Source organism: Pseudophryne corroboree, chromosome 3 (assembly GCF_028390025.1).
Source record: "Pseudophryne corroboree isolate aPseCor3 chromosome 3, aPseCor3.hap2, whole genome shotgun sequence".
In the NCBI taxonomy this organism is placed as follows: Eukaryota; Metazoa; Chordata; class Amphibia; order Anura; family Myobatrachidae; genus Pseudophryne; species Pseudophryne corroboree.
In genome coordinates, this window is record NC_086446.1 from 407,720,881 (window position 1) to 407,738,057 (window position 17,177).

General features: G+C 47.3%; 1 long non-coding RNA gene across 2 annotated transcripts in view; it reads left to right on the top strand.

The window, feature by feature from the left end:
• Positions 1-17,177, top strand: part of LOC135055760 (uncharacterized) — a 106,090-nt gene that overhangs the window by 30,471 nt on the left and 58,442 nt on the right. For both annotated transcript variants that reach the window (XR_010243804.1, XR_010243805.1), the window contains exon 3: positions 618-724. This is a non-coding gene — a long non-coding RNA (uncharacterized LOC135055760). The remainder of the gene's footprint in view (positions 1-617; positions 725-17,177) is intronic.

The following is a 17,177-nucleotide window of genomic DNA, read 5'->3' on the forward strand; positions in this document are numbered from 1 at the left end:
CACTGATATCAGGCAACAGTGATCAAGTGATAGCTAGACACTTTGCGCAAGCTAGACATAACATGGCCATGTTAAAATACAGAATGATTGCACAAGTGCCTAGCTCCTTAAGAAGAGGGAACAGATCAAAAAAATTGCTTCAATTAGAAGCTAAATGGATTTTTACCCTAGATATGGTTAATCCAAGGGGTTTAAATGAATCCCTTAGCCTGACACGTTTCTTGTAAATTATTGTAGCTATCTAAAAGTGTATCCATGGTGATAATCAGAGAGTTGACAAATCGAAATAGACCTGGTGGGTCCATGTAAGGGTTTGTACCCTCATGGAGTTTTTGGTATTACACACAGTTCCAAATAAATTTTGATAACATATGTGTTGTTAGTATATGGCTCGGTGACCAAGTATCCTGTGCAGGGTGATGTTTCATTATTTTATTTTTGATTATTCATTATTGATTATTCATTATTATTTATTAATTTTTTTGTTCATTTATCTGTATGTCGATTCCATTTTTTGTTCATGCACTTAGCACTTTTGGTACAAAGATCATCCATGGTTATATGTACTGTGTAACATGTAATACTAAGGTTATCATTGTCATGCATTGTTTTTATAGGTTTTGCACTGAACAATATTGTTTTTGCTATAATGTTATTGTTTGGCCGGAAGTGCAGCGGTTTCCAGACTCGGCGTGTGACAGCGGGCAGGTAGAGGCGGGAGTGTGTAAGTATAAATGTATTCACCATTGTACCTGTTGTTATCCTGATGATGGGGTGTTATGCCCCGAAACGTTGATGATATGCACTGAGTTTGTGCACTAAATTCTATTTGCTTAAAAGTCTTGGAGTGCCGCCTGTTCTTTCTTGGATAGATATATATATATATGTTCTCTGTTTGTATTTATTAGAGCGATGTGGTCATGGGCTACATGCACCCCGCCCTGTGAGTGGTAAGTACAGCTGTGTACCCCGCTTCTGTGGTGGAGAGTGCAGTGTTACATGCACCCCACCCTGTGAGTGGTAAGTGCATAGCTGTGCCCCGCTTCTGGTGTGGTGAGTGCTGTGGTTTTTCCTCTGTGTGTATATGAAGGGGTTAATCTATGGTTAGCTCTTATTAACCGTGGCCACTAGCTTTCTCATGCACCCCTGTGTGGACTTTATTATCCTGAACCTGTCTCAGCTGTTCTTTAGCAATCATCTTTGAGCCAGTGCAATAGGTGACTAGTGTGCCTTTAAAAGCCATAAAGTCTGTGGCAGGTACACATTACATCTAGCAGGCAGATGATGTAGCAGTGTGGTAGTCAGGTTTTAAGACTCTGTGATAGTGTAGGACCTGCATGAAGGTGGGGTACCTTGAAAATCGGTGTGCAGGCTTCCGTGCATTGGCCAATCCACCAACTAAACCCCCATCATTTATTTATTGAATTGTTGAGGATAAGTGAGTTTACTTTGGTGAGTGCTGGGTTCTCTGTTTGTATTTATTAGAGCGATGTGGTCATGGGCTACATGCACCCCACCCTGTGAGTGGTAAGTACAGCTATGTACCCCGCTTCTGTGGTGGAGAGTGCAGTGTTACATGCACCCCACCCTGTGAGTGGTAAGTGCATAGCTGTGCCCCGCTTCTGGTGTGGTGAGTGCTGTGGTTTTTCCTCTGTGTGTATATGAAGGGGTTAATCTATGGTTAGCTCTTATTAACCGTGGCCACTAGCTTTCTCATGCACCCCTGTGTGGACTTTATTATCCTGAACCTGTCTCAGCTGTTCTTTAGCAATCATCTTTGAGCCAGTGCAATAGGTGACTAGTGTGCTTTTAAAAGCCATAAAGTCTGTGGCAGGTACACTTTACATCTAGCAGGCAGATGATGCAGCAGTGTGGTAGTCAGGTTTTAAGACTCTGTGATAGTGTAGGACCTGCATGAAGGTGGGGTACCTTGAAAATCGGTGTGCAGGCTTCCGTGCATTGGCCAATCCACCAACTAAACCCCCATCATTTATTTATTGAATTGTTGAGGATAAGTGAGTTTACTTTGGTGAGTGCTGGGTTCTCTGTTTGTATTTATTAGAGCGATGTGGTCATGGGCTACATGCACCCCGCCCTGTGAGTGGTAAGTACAGCTGTGTACCCCGCTTCTGTGGTGGAGAGTGCAGTGTTACATGCACCCCACCCTGTGAGTGGTAAGTGCATAGCTGTGCCCCGCTTCTGGTGTGGTGAGTGCTGTGGTTTTTCCTCTGTGTGTATATGAAGGGGTTAATCTATGGTTAGCTCTTATTAACCGTGGCCACTAGCTTTCTCATGCACCCCTGTGTGGACTTTATTATCCTGAACCTGTCTCAGCTGTTCTTTAGCAATCATCTTTGAGCCAGTGCAATAGGTGACTAGTGTGCCTTTAAAAGCCATAAAGTCTGTGGCAGGTACACATTACATCTAGCAGGCAGATGATGCAGCAGTGTGGTAGTCAGGTTTTAAGACTCTGTGATAGTGTAGGACCTGCATGAAGGTGGGGTACCTTGAAAATCGGTGTGCAGGCTTCCGTGCATTGGCCAATCCACCAACTAAACCCCCATCATTTATTTATTGAATTGTTGAGGATAAGTGAGTTTACTTTGGTGAGTGCTGGGTTCTCTGTTTGTATATATATATATATATATATATAATATACATGCATACATACATACATATATAATTAGGTAGATCACTGGCGGGGGGGACATACTTCGGTGCCCGAACACCGGGTATTTTCACCCCGCCAGTGTGCCGCGAAAGGGAGGGAGCAGCAGCGGTAGCGCTGTGCTCTCTGCTCCCACACGCACACACACACACCATCGGCCTGCAGGGCGCTGGGGGGGAGCGCCCTGGGCAGCGTTTATTGAATGAACCCGGGCGGGGGAACATACCCGGACACCGGGGGTCTTCACCCCGCCAGGGTACCGCAGCGTGCGCGCTGCGCTCCATGGCTCCCACACACCAACGGCTTCCGTGGGTGCGGGGCGCAGGGGGGGCGCCCTGGGCTGCATTTATTCATATAGGGGTATATACAGGGGGTTGCTCCCTGTATATAAGTTCCCCCAACTCAATTTAGGGATATATATTTATATATTTTGAGCGGGCTTAAGCGCGCCGGGAAGGGGCGGAGCTTAGCCCTCACAGAGGAGTCAGCGCCATTTTCCTCAGATCCCCGCCAGGACTTGCTGGATAGTAAGTTGGAGGGGAGAGCACAGTGTTTTTAATGCTATATGGGTGTCATATAGCATTATGTTTGATAATGGACGCATAATCACTCTTATATTACATAAATTCACTGTTTCCCTGTTTGTACCCACTATTGGTTAGTTGACATATCTCGGCAGGTGTGAGGGCTTTGTCTCAAGCTGCTGTGGGGATACCTGTCGGCTTCGCCGGCGCATGGCGGTACTTGATTCGGAAAATTAAGTATTAGCAAATTGGTGTTTGTGTGCTTAACACAGTAAACACGATAGGGGAGATACAGTTGTTTGTGGATGCCCTGTCGGCATCAACGGTATTTCCTGGGTAAAAAATTTATCAGGCTGTTATTGCCTTGTACGTGTGTGTGTGTGTGTGTGTGTGTGTGTGTGTGTGTGTGTGTGTATATATATGTGTATGTGTGTGTGTGTGTGTGTGTATATATATATATATATATATATATAAATATTCATATTCATTGGTATATGTGGGGGGAGAGTTATCAAAATTGTATTTGTATGCTTCCCTCAGACCCCTTGGGGTTCCGGGATTATTTTTTGCCCGCTTACTATTCCTTGCTGTCGACATTTACTAAGTTTCTGTCGACCATAACATTCCTGGTAGATCCACATCGGGGGCATGTCAGTACATGGTCATACACATTCACAACACATTACTGTCACTAGGGACCTGACAGGTCTGGACAATCCACTTGCGTATAGGTTATATCTATATGTATATATATGTAGATATAGGTTATATATGCATGGTTAGGATATGTGTGTTTTATTGTGTATTACATGATGTATATCCATGAATGCTGAAATAATGGTATTCTTATCATGTGCTGGTCGCTCTGTTGATTAAGCTCTAGATTGGCCGTGACGAGTTGGTTTCGATCCTCTCAAGGAGTCCGAATATTATTCTCTTCACAACGCGGAGAAAAAATGATGACAGTCGACTCCTGGTCGACGCAGAGCCCGGTCGCAAAGGATCATACACAGGCAGCTAAGTGAAATTTTATTTCTATACTTTGACCTTATTTGCACTGTATGCACTTGAGGGAGTGTTGTATTCGGGTAGGCATCCTATAGAATTACCCTACCCAGAGTGGGTAGGCTTGCCTATGGTTATTCTACCTTATAACATTACAGCAGGCTGCCATGTGACCGCAGGAGGTGTGACCGGAAAAATGCGGAGGATGTCTCCGGGAGATGCTGGAGGGAGGTATACAGCTGTTTGGTGTGGCCTCTGTTCAGTCAATCTTGGCAGATTCCACTGGTAAGTCTAACTTCGTGAGTTAGCCTCCTTCACAACGGTTGGTGATGCATTCTTTTGTGGGATGCAGTCGTTTTAACCGGTTCGATACCGTTCTTTTTTCCTTGTCTGTGCAGACAGTGGAAGGTGAAAAGGTAAGAGTTCTGCAGCCTTGTTAGGTTCGCAGTAGTGGATGTCATTTTCTGTTTCCTCCACATCCACCACTTGTCGCTGAGTCTATCGGGCTGGTCCCCACTCCGGTGGGCACTCGTCTACTATTTTTCAGTTGGTCCAGGAATAGACTAGGACCTGTGGGTTATTTATAGAATCCAAAGGGGAACATTCTGAGTTACGGTTGTTTCCCCTTACTGTTTTTCTAATAGTTCTTGCCGTTCCACTCTGGAAGGGAAGATAGTACACGACGCCATACAGAGGTGCGTCAGGATCAGGACATTGTCCGGTTGTCCCTGTATAAAGGTGCAAATCGTTGTTTCTCTCTGACTGTTCTTCGACACAGGGATTGGCTGTTGTTTCCAACGACACAGATGTCGGAGGTGGGTTTCAGAGTAGATAATGACCGGTTAAAGTTCAGTGTTATTCCATGTGAAAAGAGGTCTGAAGATCCAGAGTTGGATCGGCTTTACTGTGACACTTCATCAAGGTGTTCCGTTACTTAACCGGTTGGGTGCGGACTGAGAGGCCTTTTTTGGTGAGCGTCTCTAATGCCAGAGTGGTTTTCAAGAGACCAGTTTGAAATGTGGTCCGAGTCTCACCTGCACATGCACCTGAATATAATCCTAACGGCCAGGACATCGCTCCTGTGGTGTCTGCTCGGTTCTCTCCTTCTAGAGGGATGAAGGTTCGGGTTCCGGGTGTAGATCCTGGTGTCCGTGCATACAGATCTCTGAGACGGAGGAGCAGTACTTGCAAGGGACGTGTTTCCAGGGGATAAGGTCGAGTTGGAAAGCTTGTCTGCTATAAACTTTCTTGAATTAAGAGTTAGTTTCGACAAACGTATTCTTCGTGTACTGCCCGTGTTAGTTCTGCTAGACGACTTGTCAGCAGTGGCGTAAGTAAACCGCTATGGCTGAACAAGGAGCAAAGCGGCAATAGCAGAAGATGCACAGTTTTGCCGTTGGGTGCAGAGTCTGGTAAACGCTATATTAGCAGTCTTCGTTCCGGAGGTGAATGACGGAGAAATAGATTTCCTCTGCTGACGCGATCTCCATCCGGGAGAAATTCAGTCATCATCGAGAAGTTTTCACAGATGTGACAAGTCTTTGAGGATTGTCGCAATTGGATATGTTGGCGTCTCGCCTCAATGAGAGGCCTCAGGGATATTGTTCCAGGTCATGGGACGCTCAAGCTATAGCAGTGGACAACCTCGTGACACCGTGGGTGTTTTTAGTCGGTCTATGTGGCCTCTCCGCTTTCATTTTTTTTTTTTTAAGGTGATAAGTGTGGGATGAACAAAGGTTCAGGTGATCCTCTTGGATCCGGTCTAGCCAAGGAGGGTTTGCTATCCAGTTTTTCATGATTTATAGAAGATTCCTGCCCTCTTCCTCTACGTGAGGATCTGTTACAACAAGATCAGGGCGTGTTTCAAGACTTACCGCGTCTGACGTCGTGGCGGTTGAATGCCATATCCTAAGCCGAAAGGGTGTTCCCAGTGAAGTCATTTCCTCAATTCTTCAGGCTAAGAAAAAAGTAACGGCTAAGCTTTACCACCGTAGTTGGCGTAACTATGTGTTTTGGTGTGTATCCAGGAAGGCTCCTATGGAAGACTTTCAGCTAGGTCGTTCTTATCCATACTTTACAAACCGGTGTGGATGCAAGCCTAAAGTTGGGAGTGTGGCCTAATAATTTCTTTACAAAAATTTCTCTCTTGGAAAGTGGTCATGCTCTTGGCTTGGACATCCGCAAGGCGGGTGTCGGAAGTGGTGGTTTTGTCTCACAAGAGCCTTGTTTGATCTTTCATGTGGATGGAGAGGAATTGAGAACTCTGTTAGTAGTTCTGCCAAGAGTGGTTTCTGGGTTTGAAATTGGCCTATTTTGATGCCGGTGGTTACTTAGGCATTAGCTGATTCAAATTCTCTTGATGTAGCCAGGGATTTGAATATTTAGGTCGCCAATTTGGCTCAGATTGGAGAAACAGGGGCTCTGTTTGTCTGGTATGTTCCCAGTATGGTTTGGGTGACTGTGTTATGCAGTCGGTTACACACTGGATCTGTGATGCTATTTGGCATGTTCGTTCTACGGCTGGATTGCCGTCGGTGGAGGCCCATTATACTGGGAAGATGGGCTCTTCTTGGGCGGATGCCCGAGGAGTCTCGGCGGTTCAACTTTGCCGAGTGAATACTTGGTCGGGTTCAAACGCTTTTGCTATGCTCTACAAGTTTGATACCCTGGTTGAGGGGGACCTTTTGTTTGCTTAATCGGTGCTGCAGAGTCATCCGCACTCTCCCGCCCGTTCTGGAGCTTTGGTATTGACCCCATGGTCCTTTTAGAGTCCCCAGCATCCTCTAGGACGAATGAGAAAATAGGATTTTAGTACCTACCGGTAAATCCTTTTCTCTTAGTCCGTAGAGGATGCGTACTGTCTGCAGTTATTGCTTTTGGTTACACTCTAGTGGTGTTTCTTCTCTGTCAGACTGTTGCTGACGATGTTCATGCCATGGCATGCGGTGTCTTATTATTGGTTGTGTTGGCACACAGGTTGTGTTACATATTCTCTCAGCATGTGGCTGTGTCTTTTTCATGCCGTAGGCTGGTTTTCTATTGAATGCCACGTTCTGCGGTATGTTCGTGGTGTGAGCTGGTATGACACTCGCCGTGTTTATAAATTCTTTCCTCGAAATGTCCATCTCTCCTGGGCATAGTTTCTAACTGAGATCTGGAGGAGGGGCATAGAGGGAGGAGCCAGTTCACACCTAGTTTAAGTCTTTATAGTGTGCCCAAGCTCCTGCGGATCCGTCTATACCCCATGGTCCTTTTGGAGTCCCCAGCATCCTCTACGGACTAAGAGAAAAGGATTTACCGGTAGGTACTAAAATCCTGTTGTATATGTGTGTGTGTGTATATATATATATATATATAATATTGTATTATACTACAATATAATTAGATTCACCTTGCACTTTAGTTCTCGTATCAGCCACTAGTTCTAGTTGTCACAGTAGGCGTGTCTAGTGGTCAAGAACACTGACCACGCGTTGCTTGCAGCAGACTGCTGTCACCCCCACCCATTAACAAAACATTCCCCTACCGTCAGTTGGTACAAGCAGGGGTTAAAGTGAGCTGGAACGGGGCGGAACTGCGTTCCGACAGTTCTATTTGGAGACTGAACGCAGTTCCACCTCCGGCTCACCTAACCGTATTTGTCCCCGGCGCCGCACAGAGAGATGACAGGTGCCCGCTGAGATTGTGTTACCAGCGGGCGCCCGTCTCTCCTCATCGAAAGCCGGAGGCAGGAGCTCAGTACTGAGCTTCGGCGGCTTCCGGCACTGTCACTGTGCGCCGTGCGCTATGGGAGAGATGTCAATCATGACATCTCTCATACTGCTGAGGAGCGGACGCCAAGAGAAGAGGACTGCAGCGGTCTGGAAATGGGAGCGGGGCTCGGTAAGTATGGTGTGTTTTTTCTTCCTTAGTGCAGCGGGGGGCATCTACTGGGGGCAAACTATGGGGGGACATTACTACTGGGGGGGCATCAACAAGGGGCATTACTACGGGGGGGGGCATTACTAGGGGCATTATTACTGAGGGGCATCTACTGGAGGATCATCTATTGGGGGCATTACTACTGGGGGCAAACCACTGGGGGACATTATTGCTGGGAGTAAGCTACAAGGGGGCAAGCTACTGGGGGCAAACTACAGGAGGGCATTACTACTGGCAGCGTAACTACAGGGGCATTACTACTTGGGAGCTAAACTACAGGGGGGGCAGCTACTAGGGGCAAACTACTGGGGGCATTATTACTGGGAGCATTACTACTGGGGGTCATCTATTGGGGGCAAGCTACTGGGGGGCATTATTACTGGGGGGCATTACTACTGGGGGTCATCTATTGGGGGCAAGCTACTGGGGGACATAATTACTGGGGGGGCATTACTACTGGGGGGTCATCTATTGGGGGCAAGCTACTGGGGGAAACAACTGGGGGACATTATTACTTGGGGACCAACTACAAGGGGGCAAACTACAAAGGGGCTAACTACTGGGGGCATTACTACTTGGGGGCTAAATTGCAGGGGGCATAACTACAGGGGCCAAACTACTGGGGGCATTACTACTGGGGGCTAAACTACAAGGGGGCATAACTACAGGGGCTAAACTACTGGAGCCATAACTACAGGGGCTAAACTACAGGGGGGCATTACTACTGGCGGCTAAACTACAAGCCCTGGGACGCTAAACTAAAGGGGGGTAAACTACTGGGGTCATAACTGCAGGGGCATTACGACTAGGGGCATAACTACTAGGGCGCTAAACGACTGGGGGCATTACTACAGGCAACATTACTACTGGGGGCAATACTACACAGGGGCATTACCATTAAGGGCATTACTACTGGGGCCCTACTAATGAGGGCATTGTAAAGGGTGCACTTCATAAGGGGCATCACTCCTGGGGACATAAGGGGCACTACTATTGCGGGCATTGCATAAGGGGCACCACTACTATGGGGTCTGTATAAGGGGCACTACCAGTACAGTGGACATTGAATAATGAGCACTACAACTGTGGGCATTGTATAAGAAGCACTACTGTGGTGGGCATTATGTGTATTATGGGGTGCTACTACTGTGGGCATTATTACTATTGTGTGACCACGCCCCATTCTTTTGGAGGCCATGCCCCTTCGCGCAATACTTTTATTACTTGGCCGCCGTGGGGAGAGGTGTGAGTTCCACCACCTCTCTAGGACCACTTTAAGCACTGGGTACAAGTAACGCGTATTTCCTCAGATAAGAGCCAGTTGCCACAGGCCCTAAAATATTATGGACAATAAATTCATACAATGGGGATATTGCTGTTGCAAAAGTGCAAGAGGCTATAGAGAGATGTATGAAACTTGATAGAGCCACACTTATAATACAAACACACAGAGAAAAGAAGCCGTTTTTAGGGGTGCACCGAGATTCTAATAACTTATAAATTAATATATAACTTTTATTGTTTTCATTAAAAATTTTCAGCCGTATGAAATATAAAAAGAATAGGTGAAAATAGAATTAGAAATTAGAAATCCAAAAGGAGAATTTTTGCGAACACGCAGAAACTGTTCCAACGATGATGAATTTGAAATAAGAGCTAAAGAACTGGGGAACAGATTGGAGCAGAGGGGTTATAGTAAGATCCTCATTAGAAAGTGATACAAAGCAGCAGCCAATAAAAATAGGAATTCCCTGATCTGCCCAAAAACCAAAAGTAAGGAAATAGACTCCACAATAATATTCGTAGGCACGTTTTGCGATGAATGGGGAGATATACAGCGAATTCTCCAAAAACACTGGAACATCCTTACAAATGATAAAGAAATGACTAAGGTAATAGGAGGAAGAGTGAATGCCAGCTGGAGAAAATCTCCTAGCCTTAGAGACAAATTGGTACATAGCCATTTTGAGAATCAAAGAAGGAAGGAAGGAGTAATTAAAGGGTGTTTCCAGTGTGGAAATTGCAAAACATGCAAGTATGTGGAACAAACCAAAGAAGTGCAAGACAGATATGGGAAAACACGCCCCATAAGAGATTTTATCAATTGTAAGACCACAGGGGTCATATACTGCCTACACTGTGGATGCAGACTAAAATACGTTGGACTAACAAGTAGACAACTGAGAATGAGACTGGTGGAACATATCAGGAACATCAATAATGCTACACAAGACCAATTAAGATTGAAAAACTTAACTAGTGTAGCGAGACATTTCCTCAGAAAGCATGGTGGCAACCCTGAGAGTTTGAGGATAAGAGGGTTGAAAGTATTTTAGTTAGGTTTTTTATTTTCAGAGAGATTCTGCTGACAACAGACTCTCTGCTACGTGGGACTGAGGGGAGAGAAGCAAACCTACTAACTGCGGCTAGGTTGCGCTTCTTAGGCTACTGGACACCATTAGCTCCAGAGGGATCGAACACAGGAACCTAACCTTGGTCGTCCGTTCCCAGAGCCGCGCCGTCCCCCCCCCCCCCCCCGCAGAGCCAGAAGACAGAAGCCGGCGGGTTGAAGCAAGAAGACGTCAAAATCAGCGGCAGAAGACTCCTGTCTTCACTGAGGTAGCGCACAGCACTGCAGCTGTGCGCCATTGCGCCCACACTAACCCACACACTCCGGTCACTGTAGGGTGCAGGGCGCAGGGGGGGGCGCCCTGGGCAGCAATTGATTACCTCCTGGCAAAAGCAGCATATATACAGCTGGGCACTGTAATATGCATGAGCCCCCGCCATTAATTTTACACAAAATCGCGGGACAGAAGCCCACCGCTGAGGGGGCGGGGCCTTCTTCCTCAGCACTCACCAGCGCAATTTTCTCTCCACAGCTCCGCTGAGAGGAAGCTCCCCAGGCTCTCCCGTGCAGACTCACGGTAGAAAGAGGGTAAAAAGAGAGGGGGGGCACATAAATTTAGTGCTTTAATCATATATACAGCAGCTACTGGGTAAACACTAAGTTACTGTGTGATTCCTGGGTCATATAGCGCTGGGGTGTGTGCTGGCATACTCTCTCTCTGTCTCTCCAAAAGGCCTTGTGGGGGTCCTGTCCTCATATAGAGCATCCCCTGTGTGTGTGGTGTGTCGGTATGCGTGTGTCGACATGTTTGACGAGGAGGGCTATGTGGAGGCAGAGCAAGTGCAGATAAATGACGACGGCGCCGACACCCGATTGGATGGATATGTGGAAGGTGTTAAATGATAATGTAAACTCCTTGCATAAAAGGTTGGATAAAGCTGACGCTTTGGGACAGTCGGGGTCTCAGCCCATGCCTGATCCTACAGCACAGAGACCGTCAGGGTCTCAGAAGCGCCCACTATCCAAAATTGTTGACACAGATATAGACACGGATTCTGACTCCAGTGTCGATGACGATGATGCAAAATTGCAGCCTAAAATGGCTAAAGCCATCCGCTACATGATTATAGCAATGAAGGATGTATTTCACATATCAGAGGAAAACCCTGTCCCTGACAAGAGGGTTTATATGTATGGGGAGAAAAAGCAAAAAGTGACTTTTCCCCCTTCACATGAGTTAAATGAGTTATGTGAAAAAGCGTGGGATTCCCCCGATAGGAAAGTGCTGATTTTCAAAAGGTTACTTATGGCGTACCCTTTCCCGCCAACGGACAGGATGCGCTGGGAATCCTCCCCTAGGGTAGATAAAGCTCTGACACGCTTATCTAAGAAGGTGGCCCTGCCGTCACAGGATACGGCCGCCCTAAAGCATCCTGCAGATAGGAAGCAGGAAAGTATCCTGAAGTCTGTTTATACACATTCAGGTACTCTACTGAGGCCGGCGATTGCGTCGGCCTGGATGTGTAGTGCTGTAGCAGCATGGACAGATAATCTGTCTGAGGAGCTGGATACCTTAGACAAGGATACCATTTTACTGACCCTGGGGCATATAAAAGACTCTGTCCTATATATGAGGGATGCCCAGAGGGACATTTGCCTACTGGGCTCTAGAATAAATGCAATATCAATTTCTGCCAGAAGGGTCCTGTGGACTCGGCAATGGACAGGTGATGCCGACTCCAAAAAGCACATGGAGGTTTTGCCTTACAAGGGTGAGGAATTGTTTGGGGTCGGTCTCTCGGACCTAGTTACCACAGCTACTGCTGGGAAGTCAAATTTTTTGCCATATATTCTCTCGCAGCCTAAGAAAGCACCGTATTACCAAATGCAGTCCTTTCGATCGCAAAGAAGCAAGAAGGTCAGAGGTGCGTCCTTTCTTGCCAGAGGCAGGGGTAGAGGAAAGAAGCTGCACCATACAGCTAGTTCCCAGGAGCAGAAGTCCTCCCCGGCTTCCACTAAATCCACCGCATGACGCTGGGGCTCCACAGGTGGAGCCAGGAGCGGTGGGGGCGCGTCTCCGACATTTCAGCCACCAGTGGGTTCACTCACAGGTGGATCCCTGGGCTATACAGATTGTGTCTCAGGGATACAAGCTGGAATTCGAAGTGATGCCCCCTCACCGTTACCTCAAATCGGCCCTGCCAGCTTCCCCCATAGAAAGGGAAGTAGTGTTAGCGGCAATTCACAAGTTATATCTCCAGCAGGTGGTGGTAAAGGTTCCCCTCCTTCAACAGGGAAGGTGATACTATTCCACAATGTTTGTGGTACCGAAACTGGACGGTTCGGTCAGACCCATATTGAATTTAAAGTCCCTGAACATTTATCTGAAAAGATTCAAGTTCAAAATGGAATCGCTCAGAGCGGTCATTGCAAGCCTGGAAGAGGGGGATTTTATGGTGTCTCTGGACATCAAGGATGCTTACTTGCATGTCCCCATTTATCCACCTCATCAGGAGTACCTCAGATTTGTGGTACAGGACTGTCATTACCAATTCCAGACGTTGCCGTTTGGGCTCTCCACGGCACCGAGAATATTTACCAAGGTAATGGCGGAAATGATGGTGATCCTGAGAAAACAAGGAGTCACAGTTATCCCATACTTGGACGATCTCCTCATAAAGGCGAGATCCAGGGAGCAGTTGCTGATCAGCGTAACACACTCTCAGGAAGTGTTGCAGCGGCATGGCTGGATTCTGAATATCCCAAAGTCGCAGCTGATTCCTACGACGCGTCTGCCCTTTCTGGGCATGATTCTGGACACAGACCAGAAGAAGGTGTTCCTCCCGGCGGAGAAGGCTCAGGAGCTCGTGACTCTAGTCAGAGACCTCTTAAAACCGAAACAGGTGTCGGTGCATCACTGCACGCGAGTCCTGGGAAAGATGGTGGCGTCATACGAAGCCATCCCCTTCGGCAGGTTCCATGCGAGGATTTTTCAGTGGGATCTGTTGGACAAGTGGTCCGGATCGCATCTTCAGATGTATCGGCTGATCACCCTATCCCCCAGGGCCAGGGTGTCTCTTCTGTGGTGGCTGCAAAGTGCTCACCTTCTCGAGGGCCGCAGGTTCGGCATACAGGACTGGGTCCTGGTGACCACGGATGCGAGCCTCCGAGGATGGGGGGCAGTCACTCAGGGAAGAAACTTCCAAAGGGTTGTGGTCAAGTCAGAAGGCTTGTCTGCACATCAATATCCTGGAACTAAGGGCCATATACAACGCCCTGAGTCAAGCGGAGCCTCTGCTTCGCAGCCAACCGGTGCTGATTCAGTCAGACAACATCACCGCAGTGGCTCATGTAAACCGCCAGGGCGGCACAAGAAGCAGAGTAGCGATGGCGGAAGCCACCAGGATTCTTCGTTGGGCGGAGAATCACGTGCAAGCACTGTCAGCAGTGTTCATTCCGGGAGTGGACAACTGGGAAGCAGCAGGCACGACCTCCACCCGGGAGAGTGGGGACTTCATCAAGAAGTCTTTACGCAGATTACAAATCGATGGGAACTGCCACAGGTGGACATGATGGCATCCCGTCTCAACAAAAAGCTACAAAGGTATTGCGCCAGGTCAAGAGACCCTCAGGCGATAGCTGTGGACGCACTAGTAACACCGTGGGTGTTCCAGTCGGTCTATGTGTTTCCTCCTCTTCCTCTCATACCCAAGGTGCTGAGAATCGTAAGAAAAAGAGGAGTGAGAACAATTCTCATTGTTCCGGATTGGCCAAGAAGGACTTGGTACCCGGAACTGCAAGAAATGCTCACAGAGGACCCATGGCCTCTGCCTCTCAGACAGGACCTGTTGCAACAGGGGCCCTGTCTGTTCCAAGACTTACCGCGGCTGCGTTTGACGGCATGGCGGTTGAACGCAGGATCCTAGCGGAAAAAGGCATTCCGGATGAAGTTATTCCTACGCTGATAAAGGCTAGGAAGGACGTGACGGCAAAACACTATCACCGTATATGGCGAAAATATGTTGCCTGGTGTGAGGCCAGGAATGCCCCTACAGAGGAATTCCAGCTGGGCCGGTTCCTTCACTTCCTACAGTCGGGAGTGACTATGGGCTTGAAGTTGGGATCCATAAAGGTCCAGATTTCGGATCTATCCATTTTCTTTCAAAAGGAACTGGCTTCTCTTCCTGAGGTTCAGACGTTTGTTAAGGGAGTGCTGCATATTCAGCCCCCTTTTGTGCCACCAGTGGCACCTTGGGATCTCAACGTGGTGTTGGGTTTCCTGAAATCCCACTGGTTTGAGCCACTTAAGACCGTGGAGCTGAAGTATCTCACGTGGAAAGTGGTCATGCTATTGGCCTTAGCTTCGGCTAGGCGTGTGTCAGAATTGGCGGCTTTGTCATGTAAAAGCCCCTATCTGGTTTTCCATATGGACAGGGCAGAATTACGGACTCGTCCGCAATTTCTGCCGAAGGTGGTGTCATCTTTTCATTTGAACCAACCCATTGTGGTGCCTGCGGCTACTCGTGACTTGGAGGATTCCAAGTTGCTTGATGTAGTCAGGGCTTTGAAGATCTATGTAACCAGGACGGCTGGAGTCAGGAAAACTGACTCGCTGTTTATCCTGTATGCATCCAACAAGCTGGGTGCTCCTGCTTCAAAGCAAACCATTGCTCGCTGGATCTGTAACACGATTCAGCAGGCTCATTCTGCGGCTGGATTGCCGCATCCAAAATCTGTGAAAGCCCATTCCACAAGGAAAGTGGGCTCTTCTTGGGCGGCTGCCCGAGGGGTCTCGGCATTACAACTTTGCTGAGCAGCTACTTGGTCGGGTTCAAACACATTTGCTAAGTTCTACAAGTTTGATACCCTGGCTGAGTAGGACCTTGTGTTTGCCCATTCGGTGCTGCAGAGTCATCCGCACTCTCCCGCCCGTTTGGGAGCTTTGGTATAAACCCCATGGTCCTTACGGAGTCCCCAGCATCCACTAGGACGTTAGAGAAAATAAGATTTTACTCACCGGTAAATCTATTTCTCGTAGTCCGTAGTGGATGCTGGGCGCCCGTCCCAAGTGCGGACTTTCTGCAATACGTGTATATAGTTATTGCTTAATAAAGGGTTATGTATGTTGGCATCCTTTGTTTGATGCTCTGTTGTTGTTCATACTGTTGACTGGGTAAGTTTATCACAAGTTATACGGTGTGATTGGTGTGGCTGGTATGAGTCTTACCCTGGATTCCAAAATCCTTTCCTCATAATGTCAGCTCTTCCGGGCACAGTTTCCTTAACTGAGGTCTGGAGGAGGGGCATAGAGGGAGGAGCCAGTGCACACCAGTAGTACTAAATCTTTCTTAGAGTGCCCAGTCTCCTGCGGAGCCCGTCTATTCCCCATGGTCCTTACGGAGTCCCCAGCATCCACTACGGACTACGAGAAATAGATTTACCGGTGAGTAAAATCTTATTTTTAGATTATGTATGATCACTTTTTCACAATACGAGTATCCGCTCTGATAATGTCAATTATTATCTTAAAACACAAAGCTATATCACTAGACTCGCTATTACAGTGGAGCCGCTATGGCCGCTAGACTAATTACACACACTACGTACTAAGTACGCTATTTGCATACTGAGTACCGTATTGATACGCTCTTAGCGTATCAGACGCTGTGTCGTGGGCACAACGTACATGCGGTGCGGACGCACACAGAGTGAAATACTGTAAACCTTATTAATGAAACAATGTAAGGATATGCTTATACTTTAAACCTTAGCAGCCAAGTACTGCAACGATGTAATACCTTAAACCCTTAAGTAGCGCTGGCGGTATGAAATACCCACAGTGCGTACACCTTAACAATGCTTATACACTTTATACCGATTAATACGCTATGAAAGCCCTTAGCAGGAAAGTGAAAACACAACACAGATTTGTGGTAAACCACTGGGCTCTAACACCGCAGTGGATTATTCAGAGAAAAAGGTAAACAAGTACAATTTATACACTACAGACTAACAAGGAAATCTAAACAGAATAAGTGAGAATAATGGCTACAGAGAATATACATACGTGGGGAATCGTTCGCAAGCGCGTCCTGGACCAGTCCTCCGTTATCCGGTAGATAGCGTTCAGAGTCTTACTGACCGGCCAGGCAACAGTGGTCTTTTTATACACAACATGAATACACAATACAATGGTCACTGTAATCTCATTGTTCATTGGACACAGAGATGTGTCTCTACATTACAGTAAAGGTCATAGGTGGATTTGAAAAGGTGGGCTGTGTCTTTCCCCAACTGTTCTGGTGGGTGGTATCCTCTGGATTTCCGCCGCATGTGTAATTTACAGCAAATACAGTTAATGTTCATATTCTACTTTTGTACATAACTATACGCAGGAGCAAGCGATCTTTTCCTAACTAACACCGGAATGTTACCCTTAAAATACCCTACAGCTGGATACTAGACACCACCTTTCAACCTTTTTCTGACCCTTCCTATCATGCAAAGAGGAATCTCTCTGTCCAGGAACTGTTTAAACTAATATTACTCGCTGACGTGGTCTAGGGGAACTATGGGTACAAAATGCATTATTTGGGTTAAATATGTTATGTTCAAATAGCACGCTACACGCTCACAAACTCCGCCGTAAATACACATATCACGTGCAGGGTCGCCGGAGCGACTCCTACGCAAACTGCGTATCACGTAC